This window comes from Copadichromis virginalis, linkage group LG9 (assembly GCF_057382275.1).
Source record: "Copadichromis virginalis isolate Kocher_CV1m ecotype Utaka linkage group LG9, C_Virginalis_male_GT1.1, whole genome shotgun sequence".
NCBI classification, from domain to species: Eukaryota; Metazoa; Chordata; class Actinopteri; order Cichliformes; family Cichlidae; genus Copadichromis; species Copadichromis virginalis.
In genome coordinates, this window is record NC_140626.1 from 18,398,651 (window position 1) to 18,417,349 (window position 18,699).

General features: G+C 40.3%; 1 protein-coding gene across 2 annotated transcripts in view; it reads right to left on the bottom strand.

The window, feature by feature from the left end:
- The window catches only part of arhgap21a (Rho GTPase activating protein 21a), a 104,769-nt gene that overhangs the window by 59,191 nt on the left and 26,879 nt on the right, over positions 1 to 18,699 (bottom strand). The window lies entirely within an intron of this gene.

Below are 18,699 nucleotides of genomic sequence, written 5' to 3' on the forward strand. Positions count from 1 at the left end.
CTCTCTCTCTCTCTCACTCTTCTCTCCCACAGCAAACCCCCTTAAAACTTTTAGTTGTGCGCTTGCCAACTCGCGCATGCACCAACACGTGCCGAGGGCAATCAATAAATCATAAGAACAAATAAAAGGAGAAAACAAAAGGCGCACACAAGTCAAAGGAAAGAAAAAATGTTCTCAAATTTAAAGTTTCTGAAAGTTTTTCAAGTTATCTGACAGGAAAAATGAACAACTTCATCTTTGGAAGGAGGCAAGTGGGCCTAAGGCAGATAAGGAAATATATATAGTCCAGAGAAATCTATAACCCACAAAAATGTACTAATAATAATCCACCCACCTTTACATGCCTGCAGCTCATCTGGCAACTACAAAGAGCTGATGCCTGGGTGGCACACACGGTGGTCGGAGAGAATACCAGAAGTTGCACAAACACACGGTGACTGCTGCATATTTCCCCTTTATTTATTTGCTTATTTAACAGAAACCATACAGTTAAGCAGAGCTACAAAGCGAACGTTAATCTGCAGCATGTCCCTGTTAGGCTTCTGGCCACATTTTGCCTACAATCTGGCTGAGTTAGCAGCTGTTGTCCAAAGCCAAAAGACAGATGCCGGAATAAAGTTAATAGAGTTTAAGATTTTCAGGGATTGTTCATACACAGCCAAGACTAAGAAAAAAACCTGTCTGAACCACAGTGTTTACTGCAGTCTTAAGCCTAAGCCTTAGGCTCAGTGTTTACTAGTACAAGTGCTGACCATCTTTAATAAGAGCATCCACTGTTACAACAGGAAATAATAGGAGGTGATGTGTGAAAGTATAACAGGTGTCTTTAGAAAACCTTTTTAATGTGGTGTTTCTGTTGCTACTATTCCATGAATAAAGAAACAGAACCTGAGGAAACAGAGTGAGCAAGTGTCATTTCTAAAATTCCCTTTTATCTGACTTCTCCGACTGCTGAAATAATCAGATGAACTTTAGAATTAATTTATATACTGAACAAAAAGCATGGATCTCTTTCCCATCTGTTATTATATAGCTTTCAACTCATTCCAGGAAATAGGCAGCAAGAGGTTTGTGGGATTCTTAGATCACTTTACAGCGTTAGCATTGTAGCTGCTTCCTCCTGAAAAGTGTGGGGAAAGACAGCAGGGGAATTAGATGCACTCAGATTAGACTGGAATTCAACCAGGGACTGTCGGGTAGTCTCGTAATCCATTATTACTTCACGTGACGTCTTGGAAGTAGCAAGTCATTGAGAACATCTGTGAGGCACCTTTAGCACAATAAATAAAGGCGTGCAGACAAAACAAATCCCACAAAAACACAATTTGAGGTCTTACATGTCACAGAAGGTTATCTACCTTCACCTGTGACGTCTTCTGCATGCACACTCTGGTATTTTAAACTCTGTCTGCAGACACAAGGGGACACAACTGGTACAAGAACCACTAACTGCATTTGAGCTTTTCAACATTAGTTGCGTTCCATAAAACCCCCAAATAACCTTGAGCATGACAGCGATACCCCGCCTCTTTGCCCAGAGCAATTTGTTCTCAATTAGACCCTCAAACTCTGCAACCCTACAGCCAACGCCTTCATACGTCCCCAAGGGAACACCTCTCAAATCCTTCCACCTCTCAAGCTCCACAGAGGCTCAGCAACTGCCTTTTATTTTAGGAGCAGTGAGATGTCTGGGATGACCTCAGCTCTCATACCTTTTAGTAAATCTCTCCGGAAGAGAGCACGGCCCAAACATCAACTTAATATTTAATCACATTTTTCATCCAAGCACTCTCTGGAGCATTTGTGCCGCTTTAACAGCAACTTCAGGATTCCGATGTTCAATGGGTGCGCTTTACACAAAGTGGTGCCATCTTTAATAGCCCGGCGTGTCTCCAGAGTGAGGCATTATGACTGGACAAATTAGCAGTTCACTTCTAGCAACAGCTAATGCATATCAGTGAACAGCCGGCGTGGTGTGTAAAGTCGTTTAGAATGAGAGAGAAAATGTAAATACAGGCCTATTTTGATTCTGAGGAATATTTGCCATCCGAGACAGCAGCGACCATGAAAACAACATCAGGAACCCAGTCGTGGAATGTTCCTTCTCCGCGTTTGGTTATGAGCATCTTGTTACCACATTCACTCGGCTCGATATAGCATGTGGTATGCTGTATGGAAAAGACGGCAGAAATAGAAGTCGCCAAACACAGGCAGCTGAGACACTTGACTTGAGGAAGCCAAAACAAGGATTAAGTCTCACAAGAATGGTTATGTACAAGATGCATACAGTGTGTTACACACATGGGGGGTAAGTCATGAGGTACCGCTTGTGTCTCAAGGCAAACAAGACTTCTTACCTCTATTAATGCATTTAAGGATGTTATAGGGTTTCAAACCACATCATATGTATCGGAATTCCTGTAAATCTAAAACACATGATAAGAAAAATGAATTTGTGTTGGCTGGGAATTACGCTTGGTGCCAAGCAAACAGAAAGAACCAGACACGCCACACAGAAATATTATGCCGTTACCCCGGCAATATACCTGACCACAACAATGCCATCCACTGGAAACGGGTGTTCTCAGTGTGATTTCATGGTTTGTGTGTGTCCGTGATCAAGAGGAACAGCAACTAGTGCTGATTTGAGGCTTGACGCTGGCTGTCCGTCTCATTTCTCCTGATGTCTTTTAATGTTACCACACACAGAAGGTGATGATTTGCCACAAACTGGACCTAAAGGGGTCATGTGTTACAGCCGTGCATGATTCACAGTTAAAAGAATAATTCTTATCTCTCCTTTACTAGGCTTTGGTGCAGCCCCTGCATTCCTCCACTGAAATAATCCATTTTAGCTGTCTAAATAACTACATAATTGTTCTCTTTGTGTGTTTTTGTGCAGTTATGGTAACAGATTCTCTTTTCCAGCCTCAGGAAGTTACTTTATTTTTTCAACTTTTGCAGAGTTTAGCAGTTGAGTTGAAATCGGTGAATGTGAGTGTAAAAATAGGATGTCATGTTTAAGGATATTATTAAGTATACATGGCAACTTTCATACATCTTAATAATTACAACAGTGTCCTTTTACATGCTTTCTTTCCCATCCTGTTCATTTTGATCAGCACTTGCTTTGCTTTTTTTTTGTTTTCTTTTTGTTTTGGATGTTAGTTTGTTTTTTGCAAACAATTTCTACATGGATGGTCCAAAAATTAATTAATTGATTAATTGTCTTGGTGCTGGTTTAGCTCATTGCGTGGAGTAGGCAACCACATGCCATACGACTGAGAGTGGCCAGCCCAGGTTCGAATCAGACCTACGGCCCTTTACCGCATCTCTGCCCTCACCTTTCTATCCTTTCTAAACTGTGTCTATCAAATAAAGCTGAAATAAAATCAACTTCATCTTTCTAGCACTTTTTTGCGTCTTGAGCTATGAAAACTGTTTGTTTATCATTTCCTTTGACTTTCTTTGATGTTAAAAATCATCATTTTCTTCACATTGGACTTAAAAGGGATCTGATATGCAAATTTCTAGCTAAATGTTTTTATTGAACTCAGTTCAAGTAGCTTTACATGATTTATAGTTACAGTTATAAATACTTACCGTGAACCTCAGTGCAAGCTGTTTTAGTTCCTCTCCCTTTTATCAAACTTTTGTTTGACTGTCTCCCACTTGCAAACAAAACGTCTTAACGGTAGGTGGGTGGGGTTTCTAAGGTCACGCCCAGAGCTGTGTGACTGACTCGACCACAGAGAATATCTGCCTTTATTGTCTTCATGCAGAGCCAAGAGTATAATAAACGGCCTCCTCAAAATGAGTGTTTACTGTCTCACAGGGATTATTTGCACATACACCTAACTCAGCATTTGAAATTTTGGTTATCTTCAATATGAGCGTGCAGCATTATAATCAAATATTTGACAGAAAATAAGGAAGACCATAATAGGTACAACTTTTTATATGGATATAAAAGTTTGACACAGGAGTAGTAAAAACTTTAAAAAGTACTGAGTTGTGGATTTGGCTTTGGGTTTTTTTTTATTATTATTAGGGGAAATTGGATTGTAGGCTGAAATATTCACAGCTTCTGGGATAATTCAGGGCATATTAGTGAATTACCATAATTGCTGCAAGGACTGTGTCTACAGAGACATTTCATGGCAACATTCATCGGGCGGCCAACCAAAGAAAAAATCTATTCAGAAAAAAAAAACTAATTCAGTGTTTTCCATGTTTGTGTAGTTGTAACTTAACTGTATAAAATACACTAAGCTCAAACCTTTGCAGTCTAATACTACAAAAAAAAAAACCATTAATGCTACAAGGCCTTAAAGACTCAAGTCTTTCTCAGGCTTTTGTGTAGCGCACAGCCTATGTTTTTGTTAGTTTATAAAGAAAGTGAAATAAAATAAATGTCATTAACTTTAAATAAAAAACACTAAATAAACTTCATAAAATGTCATGAAATCTGAAAAACTGTCAACCTTATCGTGTCTTTCAGACAGCCAAAAAACCAAAAGTATTCAGTTTATTAAACAGAGAAGAGCTGCAACAGGTTAATGGGGCGCTGCCCATGTTCAAACACATAATAAAACAGCTCTTTAACACCAACCACGAAAATACTTTGAAGAAATTTATGAGACAACACAAATGTGTAAATTGTCCAATGCTGTCAACCCAAGAAAAGCAGTAACAACAACTCGAGCCTGGACCAGCTGAGAGAAACAACCTGAGGCCAGTCACGGATGGTTGTGAAATTCTATCAGTGGGTGTGGAGGGTGGCACTGTGAAAAACTGACCATCAGACAGAGGGTTTACTGATTGTTGCTGGTCACTGCCCTTGTTGTTGCCTAAACCCAACACACTGCAGTTTGGACTTGCAGAGTTGTTGCCCATTCATGAACTCCATGCATCCATCCATTACACAGAAAAAAAAGACTAGTTCTGGTCATATTTTTAACAAGTCTGGTGTTGTTGCTTAATCTAAAACCCGTTCTGAAACAAAACAAAAGGCTAGTCCTAAAATTGGTACCATGAAACTAATGAGTAAGTATATTTTGTCCATTTTGGTTATCCACCCATGAAAACTGCTATGACTTCTATAGAGTTTGAAATGTTTGGTTCAAAGATCTTTCCACAGTCATATCCTCTAAAAATAAATAAATAAATAATAACTCTGCATTGTTGTGGCACACTTGTGACATGTTAGTGTCAGAGTTCACTCTGGATTGTATTTTGACAGATTTTGACAGCTGTAGTCGTCTATAGCTTTGCATGTTTGCAGAGTACCATCTAATCTAATCATCTAATGCCATCATCTCAAAAAGCACCAAAACTGGATCTAGTGCTGGTGTTGTGTTGCTGAGAAGACTGGCACAAGATGTTACGACTAAAGCAAGAGCTTTGCTGTTATTTTGACAACTGTGAGCGGCGTTAAGCCCAGTCTCTGCTACATAATGCTCAGCTCTACACATTCCTGAAATGCTGCGGTGTTCTAAAAGGACAAAAACTGGCTCACCATTGGCAGTGGCACCATACTGGTGAAAATTAGGTACTGGAGTCTCCCCTGCTGATAATTCTACAAATGGCCTTGTGGTGTCACACAACATCACTTGTAAGGCCAAAGACAACTTAAAGACTGCAGCTGTGGTGAAATAAAGGCATAGATGAAGAAACAACCAAGCGTTTTAGGGACTAGTGTGGGATTTTTAAAGACCACTTATGAGTCTTTAAGATGAAATCACATTAGTGACATGCTTATACACTAGACCAGACCAGATCAAGTCCAGTTTGGATTTCTGGATTTGGATAGCCTAAAACAAGCTGGAGCTCGTCCTGTTCTTTTACTTGTAAAGGAATAAGCTAGCTCTTACAACAGAAATATCCTCAAAATCTAACAGCCAAAGTTGTGTTTCGTCAGTTGTTAAACTCATATCAGATGTTTATATTTCTAAGGGACACAACACAATGGAAACGAATTGCTGCTTCATTTTAATCCACTCAAATCTTGGAGTCTCGGATTTATTAGATGATTATCTGCAGCTCTTATTTGTATAACAAAGGAGAAAAGGCCTGTGGTCTGTGCGCAGCTGACAGGATCTCTGGATGGGGATTAAAGACACAAGGCACCGACCAGGCTCCAAAAACTACAATAAGTAATTTTGAAGTCTCCAATTAGTGTGTGTATGTGTGCGTGTTACCCATTATGTATCTGTGGCTGTGAATGTGTGTGTTTTTGTGTCTGTGTGTGGTGCAGAGAGCCAGAAAAAAAGAGAAAGTCTTGCAGGAGGATTAGGCTCGATTCAGGGGTAGCTTTTCAAGACTCCTGGCGGGTGTAAGATCTAATCTGGACATGCTGCATCTGGGATCCGCGCGGTATGGCTTACTGTAACAAAGGACTGGCTAATGAGGGACAGGGGACAGACTGCACCCACACTGTTGCACACCCATAAAGCCCTTCTTCATAATGCTCTCAGAGGGGTACAGAAGGGGTATGAACCCTGCAAGTTACTACTGTGGGGAAGTAACAGGCTGCTGAGCTGATCAGGCAGATATCCAAGCAGACTGAGCTTGTTTTAAGCTCAGTTAAGTACCCAAATCTGAGTGTATGAGGCCATGATTGTTTATAAGGGGTTATAATATAATTTTAGTGCACTCTATCTGCCAGGGAGGACAGAGTTTGGGTGTACATGCACAACCAGCCTCTTTCTCCTGGAGGGAAGGGATAGTAAATAAAGACAAAGCAAGAAAGTCAGGGAAGCTGTTGCAGTTAGAAATAGTATAAACAGTGTCTTTAAAGCAGTAAAAATCAGAAATACTTTAGTGAGTTAAATAAGAACATACAATAGGAGAAGCTTGCACAAAAACATAAATAAGCGTCTTTTTATTGCTTAAGTTTGTGTTCACATACATCAATAGATGCATCTTGTTAATCTTTGTTTCCTTGTTTGCCATGGTAACGCCTCACTTCTACCTACTTCCTATCAAAAAACATTACGTGTGAATTTGAGCTTACTGACATGATAAATACCTGGCAATTCATGTCCATGACTGCTAAAAAGCTGATACATTTGCAATCGATTTTCAAAAGTCAAAAGCCTCAAGCTAAAAAATCCTCTACCAACACAACAGCGGACTTTTCTCCTGCATGCTTTGGTCATGAGGAGGATGTTAGCACAAGCTTTCTTTCTTTTCATGTTAAAAAGCATCCAACTCAAACATAAGCCATGATGCAACATCTCAAAATCTACCAGTCCAAGTCCCTGTGAGTCATGCCCACGACATATTTATGAACCAGTGCATTGCTTCTCTTCCACTGGCAAAAACAATTATCAAAATCCACAGTTTGCTATGGAGACCATCTGTGTGGAGCAGAGAAGAAATTGCATGACAGCCTCAAACTTCCAGGAAAGAAAAAAAAAACCAGGGGATTTCCTTCAGGTCGGCTGCAGTGAGAAGTATGTGTTGGACACTCACGGAAAAACTAACAGTTGAAGACAAAAGCCTGGGTCCAGGAGGAGGAGGAGGAGGGTGGCAGGGGTGTGGGTGGGGGGGTTTGCATAAGCTTGGTGTATTAGCAAGCTCCCCTGTGAAGGAGCCCTGCCTGATCTGGACAATTGTCCCCAGGCACCTTCAGACAAATGCTTCTGCCAATCAAGCATTCAGTAGTCTGCACATTCACTCCTCAGCAGCTGCTCTCACACAGAAAGAAAAGCAGCAAATATGTTTCTGATGACAGCCCGACCCACACCTCTCGAATGAAAAAGAAAAATCGCTGCCGATGTTTAATTATTACATCTCTCCTTCTCACTCAGGCAGTTTCCCTCAGGGAGAAACCATATGGTTCAGAAGAGGTGAGATGACAAAGAGGCCCAGATCATCTCAGAGCGTTAATGAAGACACAGCAATGCTCCTGTCGGACTGACAGAGATGTGCGATAAACCTTTGTTTGAAGTCCGCCTCACTGGGTCAACATGCATCATCTTACCCGCCGCCGCTACTATGCAAACAAAGCAGGTCTGACATGGCCCTGCTTAACTCTCAGACATCTCAGACTTATGTCCCTATTTTTGGCTCTTCTGAATTCCATGTTTGTAAATGATTATGTAACCTCAAGCGTGTAAGACACAATCAAGCTATATACTTTTTATTTTTTAGGAAAATCAGGGCAATCAGGATATGTGTTTCAGTCATGTCACTTGGTTGCATTAAAAGCTATAAAGCAATAAAGACAAGCAGATGGGTAGACCACTGGGTGTTTTCCACTGGGTTTGTGGAGCTCACCAGTTAAAGGGACTGGAACGAGAAGGTTGACTGGTTATAACTTAATAATTTATCAGACAGGCACACAGTAATCACTACAAGCTTCACACAAAATGCAGAAGGACACACATATCTACCAATTAGACACAGCTGAAACAGACAATGTGTGCCTCAAGCTCTCTTCTGAGCCTCTTAGCTCCAGCTGAAAGTCATACACAACACCGCAATAATAAGATCCCAGAAAGTAACAATCTACAGATTCTGACAACCCTGTTTTTGTGTTGCATTATCATAAAGATTTTAAGGCTGACTACCTGCAAAGAATAAAAGAGTGGGTTTCTCAACTCTTGACACTATACTATTGCTTTTTTCAGTCTAGGACTATCCAGATTTACAGAATACGAGTTGAGCACCAAGGTGATGATCTTAACGAGTTGGGATAATAACAAAAAAGCGTTAAAATGATCAGACAGATCAGCTGTTTCAAGCAACATGGGACCCGTTGGCTAGCCTCTGTGGACACTGGTCAATTTTTCAAGACTTCCTGTGTAGCCAAAAACTATTAATGGGCTAATAAAGAGCTAAACCATCATAAGTTTTCATTTGTGCAAAGAAAATCTACTCAAATCCAAGTGTTGAACAGAACTCATACTACTCGAGGACTTCAGACAGAAAGCAAAAAGCTTCCAGTTGCAGATGAATGTGCAGAATTTGTTTGCAGTGATAAATAATCATGCAGAGTCGCTAAACATTCGCAAGTTGCAGCTGTTCAAATTGCTTGCAAAAAATCCATAACATGCAGCTGACATTTGCTTCTAAAGAACTAAAAAGTGAATTGTGAGAAGACTGGATGTTTATTCACAGTCAACCCAGTTTGTCCTGTTATTCCTTAACAACGACCGTTCTGTCACTGATTTTGGGACAGATGGTCCTCAAACCACGTGATTCTCAAAATTCCTTAAAATAAATAAATAAATACCTACACAAAATTATTGGTGACTTTAAACTCTCTTCCAATGTCACCTGGGATTTCTACTAACCCCCCGTGACCCACTGGAGGGCAAAGAGGATATAGATTATGGATGGATAATGCAGAATAATGCACCACTTCACACATATCTGCTTTGTTCCATTTCCAGTACAACTGCAACCAGTACTGATGAACCTGACATGAAGAAATCTCATTGAAGCAATATATTTTTAACCATGTAGCATGGCAATGGTGTGAATGACTCTACAGCAGTAGCAGATGCTACCAGGGATTAACTGTGGGAGCAGTTTGATGTGACTGGGTCAGATTTAACACATCATACACAGGATTTGTGATTAAATGTGGTTCTATAGGGTCTGTTTAGGCTTCAGAAACCAAAAAAAACCGATGAAAATGAAACAGGATTCACTGTACATAAGATACCACTATTCATCCAGAATGCCATAAACCACCCACATGTGGAAACTGAGCGCAGACATCATCAATCAGTCACTGGCACGTGCGGACAAACACCTGAGTCAGAAATGTGGGAATATGGTACATAGGCTAAGCTGTCCACCCTGAATGTAAACTCTGGCTTTGGAGCTGTCTGAAAGGCTCCTTTGAGAAGTTGTATTACTCCTATTTGCCACCGTGCGCTTCATAAAGAGAGCATATAGCAACGGTGTAAGCTGATCTTGGAATTCCAATAGCTGAGGTTTGAGGCTACACTGCTGGAGGGAGGATAGGAGTGGAGGGTCCACTCATTCCAGACGCATGCCTGATGGATGCATAATGATGGTGTAATGGGTGACAACACATGGAGAACAGCGCCCAGCCAGGCAGACACACTTGGCTCAGCATAAAGAAACTTCATTTAATAAAATGTTGATTCATTAAAGCAAAGATAATGTAGTGCAGGCTGTCACTGTGGTTTAACTGGTGCAGCAGGAGTTCAAGCGGCGTATAATGACACATAAACCATGTAGGATTAACAGGGGCTGATGACGGCCTGTGAGAATGGGAGCAGAATGTCCGACTTAGCACCTTTTTAAAACTACTTTAATAATTAAATGAGGGATTATTGGGATTTCAAAACCCTGTTTCACATGTGTGTTTGTCATTACTATAGGAAATGAAATAATGACTATCAACCTATAGTCACTGGCTACTTTATTAGGTATAACAATTCAAATGTTAACTGTCAAATGGCATTGGTTTGTTGGTGTCAGACAGGCTGGTCTGAGTATTTCAGAAACTGCTGAACTACCTGGATTTTCCCACAAAATCATCATTTTCACAATGGTGTGAAAAAAGAGCACCTTTGGGATATGGTGGACCAGGAGATTGGCATCATGAATGTGGAGCTGACAAATCTTCAGCAACTGTTTGAAGCTATCATATGTACAAACCAAAATCTCTCAGGAATCCTTCCAGCACCATGTTGAACTTATACAAAGAAGAACTGAGGCAATTCAAGAGGCAAACGAGGATCCAAGCTGGAATTAGAAAGGTATGCCTAACAAAGTGTGAGTGTATTTAGCTAATATTATCAATTTTATGGCACAATGAAGAGCTGAAATACTTCAGAATGGATGCACATTGAAGATTTGTTTTGTTATCGTGGCACAATTTGAGAGATTAAGCAATGTAAAAAAAATAATGTGCAGCACTAACCAACCAAATTACCATTTTAATCACTATTCATATGAGCCCAGAATTGATTGGAACTGATTGGTGCATACCTAATTCAGACCATCCTTACTAAGTAACATCAAGTAACATCAAATCCTCACATCCAAAGACACTAGAGCCAGAGAATATTTTACTTTTTTATTTGTTAAAATCACTACAACAAATACTGGTAACTGAAAAGTTGCCAAATAGTTTTTCTTGTTGATTGGCTAATTGATAAATTTGATATTCTTTTCAGCTCTAATCACGTGCTTTACATTTAATCTACAACTCATCTGTTATTTAATTTAGAGCAAATCATATCATGTGATGCCATCAAAACAACACTTAACTGCTACAGGAAGACGATTAGTGAATGATTGGAGAAGACAACCATTAATAAAAAGACAAGGCAGAATGAAGCGCGCGATCACCTGTCACTGCACCACTCAGTAAATACCCAGCCTGTCATATCTTGCATCCAGCCCCGGCTATTCTAGTCGACTGGTGAAATATTCAAAGCTGCCATTCAAAATTCATAAGCTACTGGAGAGATGCTATCAAGCTCTAAAAATACCCTTTACTACATAACAGAATATGAAATATTCATCTTGATATGAACACTTTCAGCTTGTCTGGCAATGTCTCATGTTTACTTCTGTCACGTGCAGCACATTGCTGAAAGCAGCAGTAAATATTCTCTTGATTGCAATTATTACTGCTGAGAGTCATCTACTTTAGAGAGGACTGACACACAGCTCTGCAGAACAGGAGTGAGCCTGCTTTCAGGATTGTATCACTACTTTTTAGGCTTTTGGCTTCCTAATATGAATTTTTCATGTTTTCTTTGAAATGTAACCAACTATGACATGTTTAACATGTAGTTACAAATACAATTTCAATTCACTTGCTAAAGGAGGATCGTCAAAGTGGCCTGCTAAAGGTTTGATCCAGCCCACTGGATGGGTTTGTAAAATGTGAAAATTAGTCATTAATTCCAATTTTATAAAATAAAATGCCTCACTGTTCCTGCTGCGAGGACTGTATAGCCCGAGGCTCCATTGCAGGAAGTCTGCAGGTTCAGATGGGTGCAAAATGACTCTCAGGTAGCAGCAACCAGTAGAGCAATGAAGAGCCAAAACTGTCAGCCAACTGACAGCAGAAACCATTGGTGATTGGAGACTAAGACAGCTTTCCATAGGTTCACCTACATGGCGCTAGACAGACCACATTGACTAAAGGTTGAATTTCCATAATTTTGGCTTCAGCTGAGACGGTGAGTTCGGGCTGTTAGGGTGGGGTGAAAGCATACCTCTGTAAAGTAAAGGTGTGTGCTTGAATTATAACACCAGGCAAAATGAGAACTTTATAACAGAAATTAGTTCATTTTATCTCAATTATCGTGTTTTCATAATCACTGGAAACCAAAATCACACTTGAGATTTAAATAATATTAATACCCAGCCCTGATGCCCTGTAATTTTAGTAATTTAACATTGAATTCATTACATAATAATGAAAATAACAGCTGAGGGCCTTCTTTTCACTAATAGATGAGTCCTGGTAACAAAACATTTATGGGTATTTGGCTAATGCTAACGCCAACATATAAAAGATAATCTGTAATGCATTTCTGCATTTAGTGGACTGTAACAGATCTGGTATGTGACAGATCTGGTACTGGTTATGACAAGAGGCACTCTGCACTCGAGCCAACACTGATGAGGGCTGTGGGACACGCCCTTTAAAACACACACACACAGTGCTGGTCTGACCAAGAGCTGTAAATTACACCACTATTAAGACCCAGGAAGCGAGGGACTGTGTGATGGAGAATAGTGAGACAGAATATGAGAGAAACAGAGAGGAAGAGTTAAAGAAAATGAGCACTCTGAGTGTGGAAGCCCAGAGTGTGTGAGAAAGGAATGATGGTCCTTGGAAAACACCATGGTGCTTTCCCTGCATACACATGGCCTGACTTGGAGAACATACAGTACTGCAGATCTCCCCTCCTCCTTCATCCACTTCCTTTCATCCCTCATTTTTCTGCCAACGGGCGTGTCCTCTAAACTCCCCCTCTTCTCCCGACGCCCTTTGCTGCACTTCATCAGACCGCCGAGTTTAGCCGCAGAAGCTTCATCAGTTTAAACGTTGACATGCACGCCCAGCAAGTCACTCAGTGACATCATGTTGCATTCAATCAAAATGACCGCTCTGCAAAACCACAGTTGTTGCATAGTAACAGTCCGACACAGCACATGAGCCTGTGCCATTATGAAGATGTGATGTAATATGTAAAAATAAAACAAAAAAAACAAACAAACAGGATCTCTGGGACAGAATTAAACTGTCTAATTTCAGCTTTATGAGAAAACATATATGTATTAATAGCTGATTGGGTTCGGGTATTACTTCTCAGCTCGCTGGGTGGCATATGATCCGGGTCTGATTTATGATGGATCAACATTAAAGCAACAAATATTCCAGATTCAATTATATAATCAAATATTAAAACAAATTCAGTATTTGATGGTGAAAATGAATAATCGACTGTGGGAAAAAGCAGCAGCACCAGCAGCTTTTTGTCTCCTTAATGGCACAAGACGTAAAGCTGCATCAGGACCAGAAACATTGTTAGACAAAGCGCTGCTGGGGTTAATTGATCACTTTGTATTTGCATTACCAGTTGTGAAGTCTATGAATTTGACAGGCTGGATAAACTGCCTCCTGCTAGGAGGGAGAAAGCAGGAGAGAACAGACTGAATTAACCTAGTGTCATTTGGAAATATAAATGGAGTGATATGAGCTGAACAACTGGAAGTGAATGAGCAGCATTAAGTCATAACATCTGTCTGGTTCTTTTGTTTTTTACTGCACTCTTTTAGGCCAGTCTGTCAGATAAGTGGAAGGAAGTGGGCGGATGGATGAATGGATGTAGTAGTTTTGTATCTCCTAGGGATTTATGCCAGTGTTTTGAAAGATCAAATGTGATTTTGTCTGATTTTGCCATGACTTTAATCACAGGTGGAAGTCAGGACTTACTTCTCGCTGTGTCGTTCCAGAAAAGATCGGAATGAGGATGTGACGGAAGCGGCAGTGAAAAACAGAGGGAACAGTTCAGAAACTGGACGTTCCAAGTTAGTGTCTTCGGAAGAAAAAGGAGGGCCAGGAGACATCAGTGAGATAAGGCCATGAATTCAGGGTGAAATAAGGGATTGCAGATAAACTAAGAGCCCCAAGAGATGATGGACTCAACTGAAAAATGGTCTGGACCGTGCATAGCTGTTGCTAACGTCAGCCAGCACTGCCGCTCAGGGTGGAGTTCATGAGGGTTCGTGTGACCTGCTGCAGAAAGAGAGACAGACATTGGATTTGTACGGGGCGGGGCAGGTGTGGCCGAACAGTAATGTCCTGTATTAGCTGTGGAGACAAGAATGTTGTCTTTCAGCTGAGCGCTGACGTCACCTGGAGGAGAACAGTTCCCTGACTGATGCTGTTTGATGTCCGTCTGGGTTTTAACAAGCGCATTTGAATTATTGACCAACATCTAGCATCCGTTCGAGTCTAAAGGCTGCCTCGTTTCATTCAAAGAAGGACCATCACACAAATACTGAATCAAAGCATTCTTTTAATGCAGAGTATTTACACAAACAGCATCCATGTATTCAGCTGACATCACAGGCTCTCTGCAGCTACACAGGTCCCTGCTTTTCTTAGACCTGTTCTATTCTGCTCTCTGTGAATCTATCCAACAAAACCCAGTTATGTAATAAGGACCTAGGCCAGCTGAGCTGAAGAAAAGACTATTTAGCTTTCCACCTCCCTCCCTACAGCACGGAGCAGCTCAAGCCATTATTCACTGGAATGTTTTCCTCCCATGTTTGTCCAGAAGGACAAAAGCTCTGAAGCCACACAGTCGACAAATCAGCACCACGTATGTTTGTGTGACTGTACTTTTTAAATCTGGAGTAAATGAGACCACTCTGACTGATGAGTAACCTTTTACAGGAACCACTTAAACAATAGCTTTTCTTAGACATGTTTAAACACTTTTAATCTGTAATGCCTTGCGCATCAAACATGTCCAGAGTCTATAATAATGAGTTATGTGGGCAAATCCCCCAAGAACTTGGAAGGGTTTTTTTGTTAGTTTGTTCTTTATATCAAAATTAATATCATAGTTTCAACAAAAATTGGGTTATTTTAATGTCAAGGATGTAGAGGATCAGAATAGGAATGACACTAGGAAACAATAAGAGATCTTTCTAATAAACTCAGAAAACATGCCAGTACTTGGTTTTCTGAAGCACTGCAGGTACTGTAAGCAGTGTACATACGTAGGATACAATTCTTCCGGAACCGATAAAGGCAGCAGACACCTACAAGTGTTAAGTCTTACCTGCTGAAGAAGAAGAAGCAGAAGATTGCCAGCAAAATGGAAAGTTGGTGACTAGTGCAGTAAAAATTTGGTGTGGAAGTACTTTACATCCTTCTCCATGTTACCATTTTGCTTAAGAACAACTAGCATTGGCTCACAGACAGTAGAAAACACGGAGGTGGCTACTTTGATGTCATCTATTTCTTACTGAAGTCCCATTTTGAAGCCTTAAGATAAGAACTTCTGTAATCCCCATCACCATTTTAATTCAAATTTACCTAAAATGAGTGAGTGGGCATATCATGAAAGTGTTTACGGAGGTAAAGACAGAAAGTCGTTTTCCCGCAGACTTCTAAAGACCCGGAACAATTTTTGCAACCACAGCTATCGCCATCTGGTGGCCTCCATGTGAAATGCAGGTTAAAGACACTTTTTTTTTCTGACCCAGATGAAAATGTTTTATACTATTCGTGCACAAGATAAAATGTTTGCAAATAAAAGGTTATGCTCATGCAACGACCTTTTTAATAACATTATGTAGACTACTTGGCAACCATCCTACGATTTCAGTCAATGTTAACATTTCAAATAAACTGTCTAATGCCACTATGTTGGGGATTTAAAATTTAAGCATATGTGATACTAATTTTGTTTTGGTAGCAAAATGAATATCAAGCATGATGCAATTCTAATTTTACTTTTAATGGCGTCAACGCTTTAGCGCGGTTGGCTCGTTGCAGCCCCACGCACGGGGCGATCCACGTTAACTCGCTAACAGAGATTTGCCACGTTAATGCAGTTATGGCGTTAACATAATTTTAATGAGATTAACGCTGACAGCACTACTTTTAATTGAATTTGGAATTATTTAAACTTATTCAACTGAACTGAATAAGTCAGTTTTTGGTACATTATCTCATTTCTACGTGCACTTTGATACAAGGCTTATCTTCTAACCGTGACTCCTTCTCTGCTAAAATAATGAATGTAGCCGTTTATGAAATAAAGGAACAACGCTGCACATTTTCTATAACAATTTGGACAAATCACACTGATCAAACAACTCAAGGTCCTGAAGAAGCTTTGTAAAATCCCTTCAACATGGCCACGTAGAGGAGCCTGGATCACAAAAGGTTTCAGGATGTTCTCTTAGCAAATTGTGGTTTGTAGCCTGTTAAGCTTGTTGCAGTTTTCTTTTGGCATAAAATGAGATGTCAGTTTTATACTCACTTTACTAAACTTTAGAGGAAAACATCCGGCTGCTCTGACAGTTGTGCTCCGAGTCCTCATCTGTTGGCTCATACTCAGATTATCTAAAGGATCTGAAGTGTGACTGCTAACTGAGGAAGAAAGTGTGGATCGACAGTAATTGTTAACATATGTGCCAGCTGCCATGCACAGTCGTAGAACTTTAAATTGAAATTTTCTGTCTCACTGTCACAAATTTCCTTACTCCCCACTTGGGGCTGTCCACACGACCTAAGCATTAATATACAATCTAAACATGAATTAAAATAAATCACTGCTTGTTACTCTGCTGCATTTTTTAGCTTTCAACTAAAGCTTATAATAGCGAACACTGCTGCCTAGTTATTTTAAAACTGGCATTTTGGTTAATTTATTTGTGAACATCATTATTTCAGCTGCGTTCTTCTTGTGTCAACATTCTTAGCATTTACAACCAGTTCAGGGAGAGTCTCCTTTGTGCTTATTAACGATCTCCCCTCAAAGAAAACTCGGTTTGCAGCAACCATAAAATATTCAACCAAACATAGCATGCATAAATAATGTTTACAAATATATACAAATGAGCAAAAACCATTCCTGGAAAAAAGGACTAGCAGGCTAGCAGAATTAGTGGAAGGAAAACAAAACTCAAGAATATAAAAGAGGGGCCCAACAATACAAACAATTGCATGTCCACATGAATAAAAGGTGTCAAAAACTGTGACTCAGCAGCATCTATTGTTTATACTGGGATAAGGCACATGTGTGAGCTTATGTGCTACTGTAAAAGGGAAAGAGAAAGGGCTGTTGGTGCTACTGCATGTCCAGATTGAAGGCCAGATGGCTTCACAAGCAAACCACTCTGACTGCCACTTGCTTGTGCCACCACCATGGGAGGAGGGAGAGGGTTTGTGTGTATGTGTGTGTATGGGTGTGTTTGTATGTACAAGAAGAAGTCAGTGATGGTGGTTAAGTGATTAAGTATTAAATCTGTTTCTAATCTGCTGGCGGGTGATTTCTACAGGAGACAGAGAGGACTTTTGTGCAGCTTTCACACATATTAAAACTAAAGAGAAAACAGTGCCGAAAACACTGACATACACAAACACACTGAGCTTTCACTGGCATGTAAAATGGTGTAAGGTTTCAAGGTTAAGGCTAAAGGTCAAGGGTTATAGGAGAGCAGCACACAAGACACTTAGTCTTAGTGGAGACGCCAAGAGACAAAGGCACCGAGTCAAGCGAGGTGGGAAGGCTTCAGACAGTCTTTGTTTATTTCACAAACCTACAGTGTTTTGATACTTAAACAACAATTTAAACAGGTCATTGTTGTGGTAGTCTCCTGTCTGGAGGTTATTTTTTACATTAATGCAAATGCAAAAAAGCTTACTGGAAGCTTAATCCATCTAAACTGACATGAGAAAAAAAATCTAAGGTTAATCTTTGGAGGAAAAAAAAGAGGGAAAAGCAGAGAAAGTAGTTCAAAACGTAGCAATGGTACCCTTAACCTGTTTATAGTAGGAAACTGCCACGTAGTGATACTAAGAGGGCTGTGGATTGCTGTAAAAGCAAAAAGCTACAATTAAATAGCTCTCAAGGAAGAAGTGCAAAGACAAAAAAAAGGCAAAGCAGCCGGGGTTCAGCTAAATCCAGACCTCATTAATTTAGCACCTTGGACATCTAAATTGGCATGGACCAATCAAGCAGGTAAGAGTGAGACAAGACTGGCAGCAATACAGCCACAGATAACTTTAAGTAACAGTATCAGCCGTCAAAGAATACCTAACATCTACTCTGTACGCACAACAACTCCTAATCCATTTAGGAGAGCCAAGATCAGCTGCTAAACAGAGTAAACCTCGCCCAGTCAATCCCATTGACAGGAATGTTCCACCAATCACATCAGGAATAGTGGCAGGAGACACTTTATAGCCCTGCGTTGCTGCCTCAGGACTTTACTGCAATAAACTGGAAGCAAAAGCTGAAGCAGCCATTCTCCAATCAAGGGGCCAGAGAGTGAACAAGTACTGCATTACTTTATGACACAAGGTTAGATGTTCTTTTGCACCATCATAATTATTATGTTTAAATAAGGTAAGAAAACAATTATGTTCATGGTTGGAAGTGGGATGTTTTGGGGTTTTTTTTAACATTCTGCATTTCTGCGTAAATGGACTTCCCTGTTTGC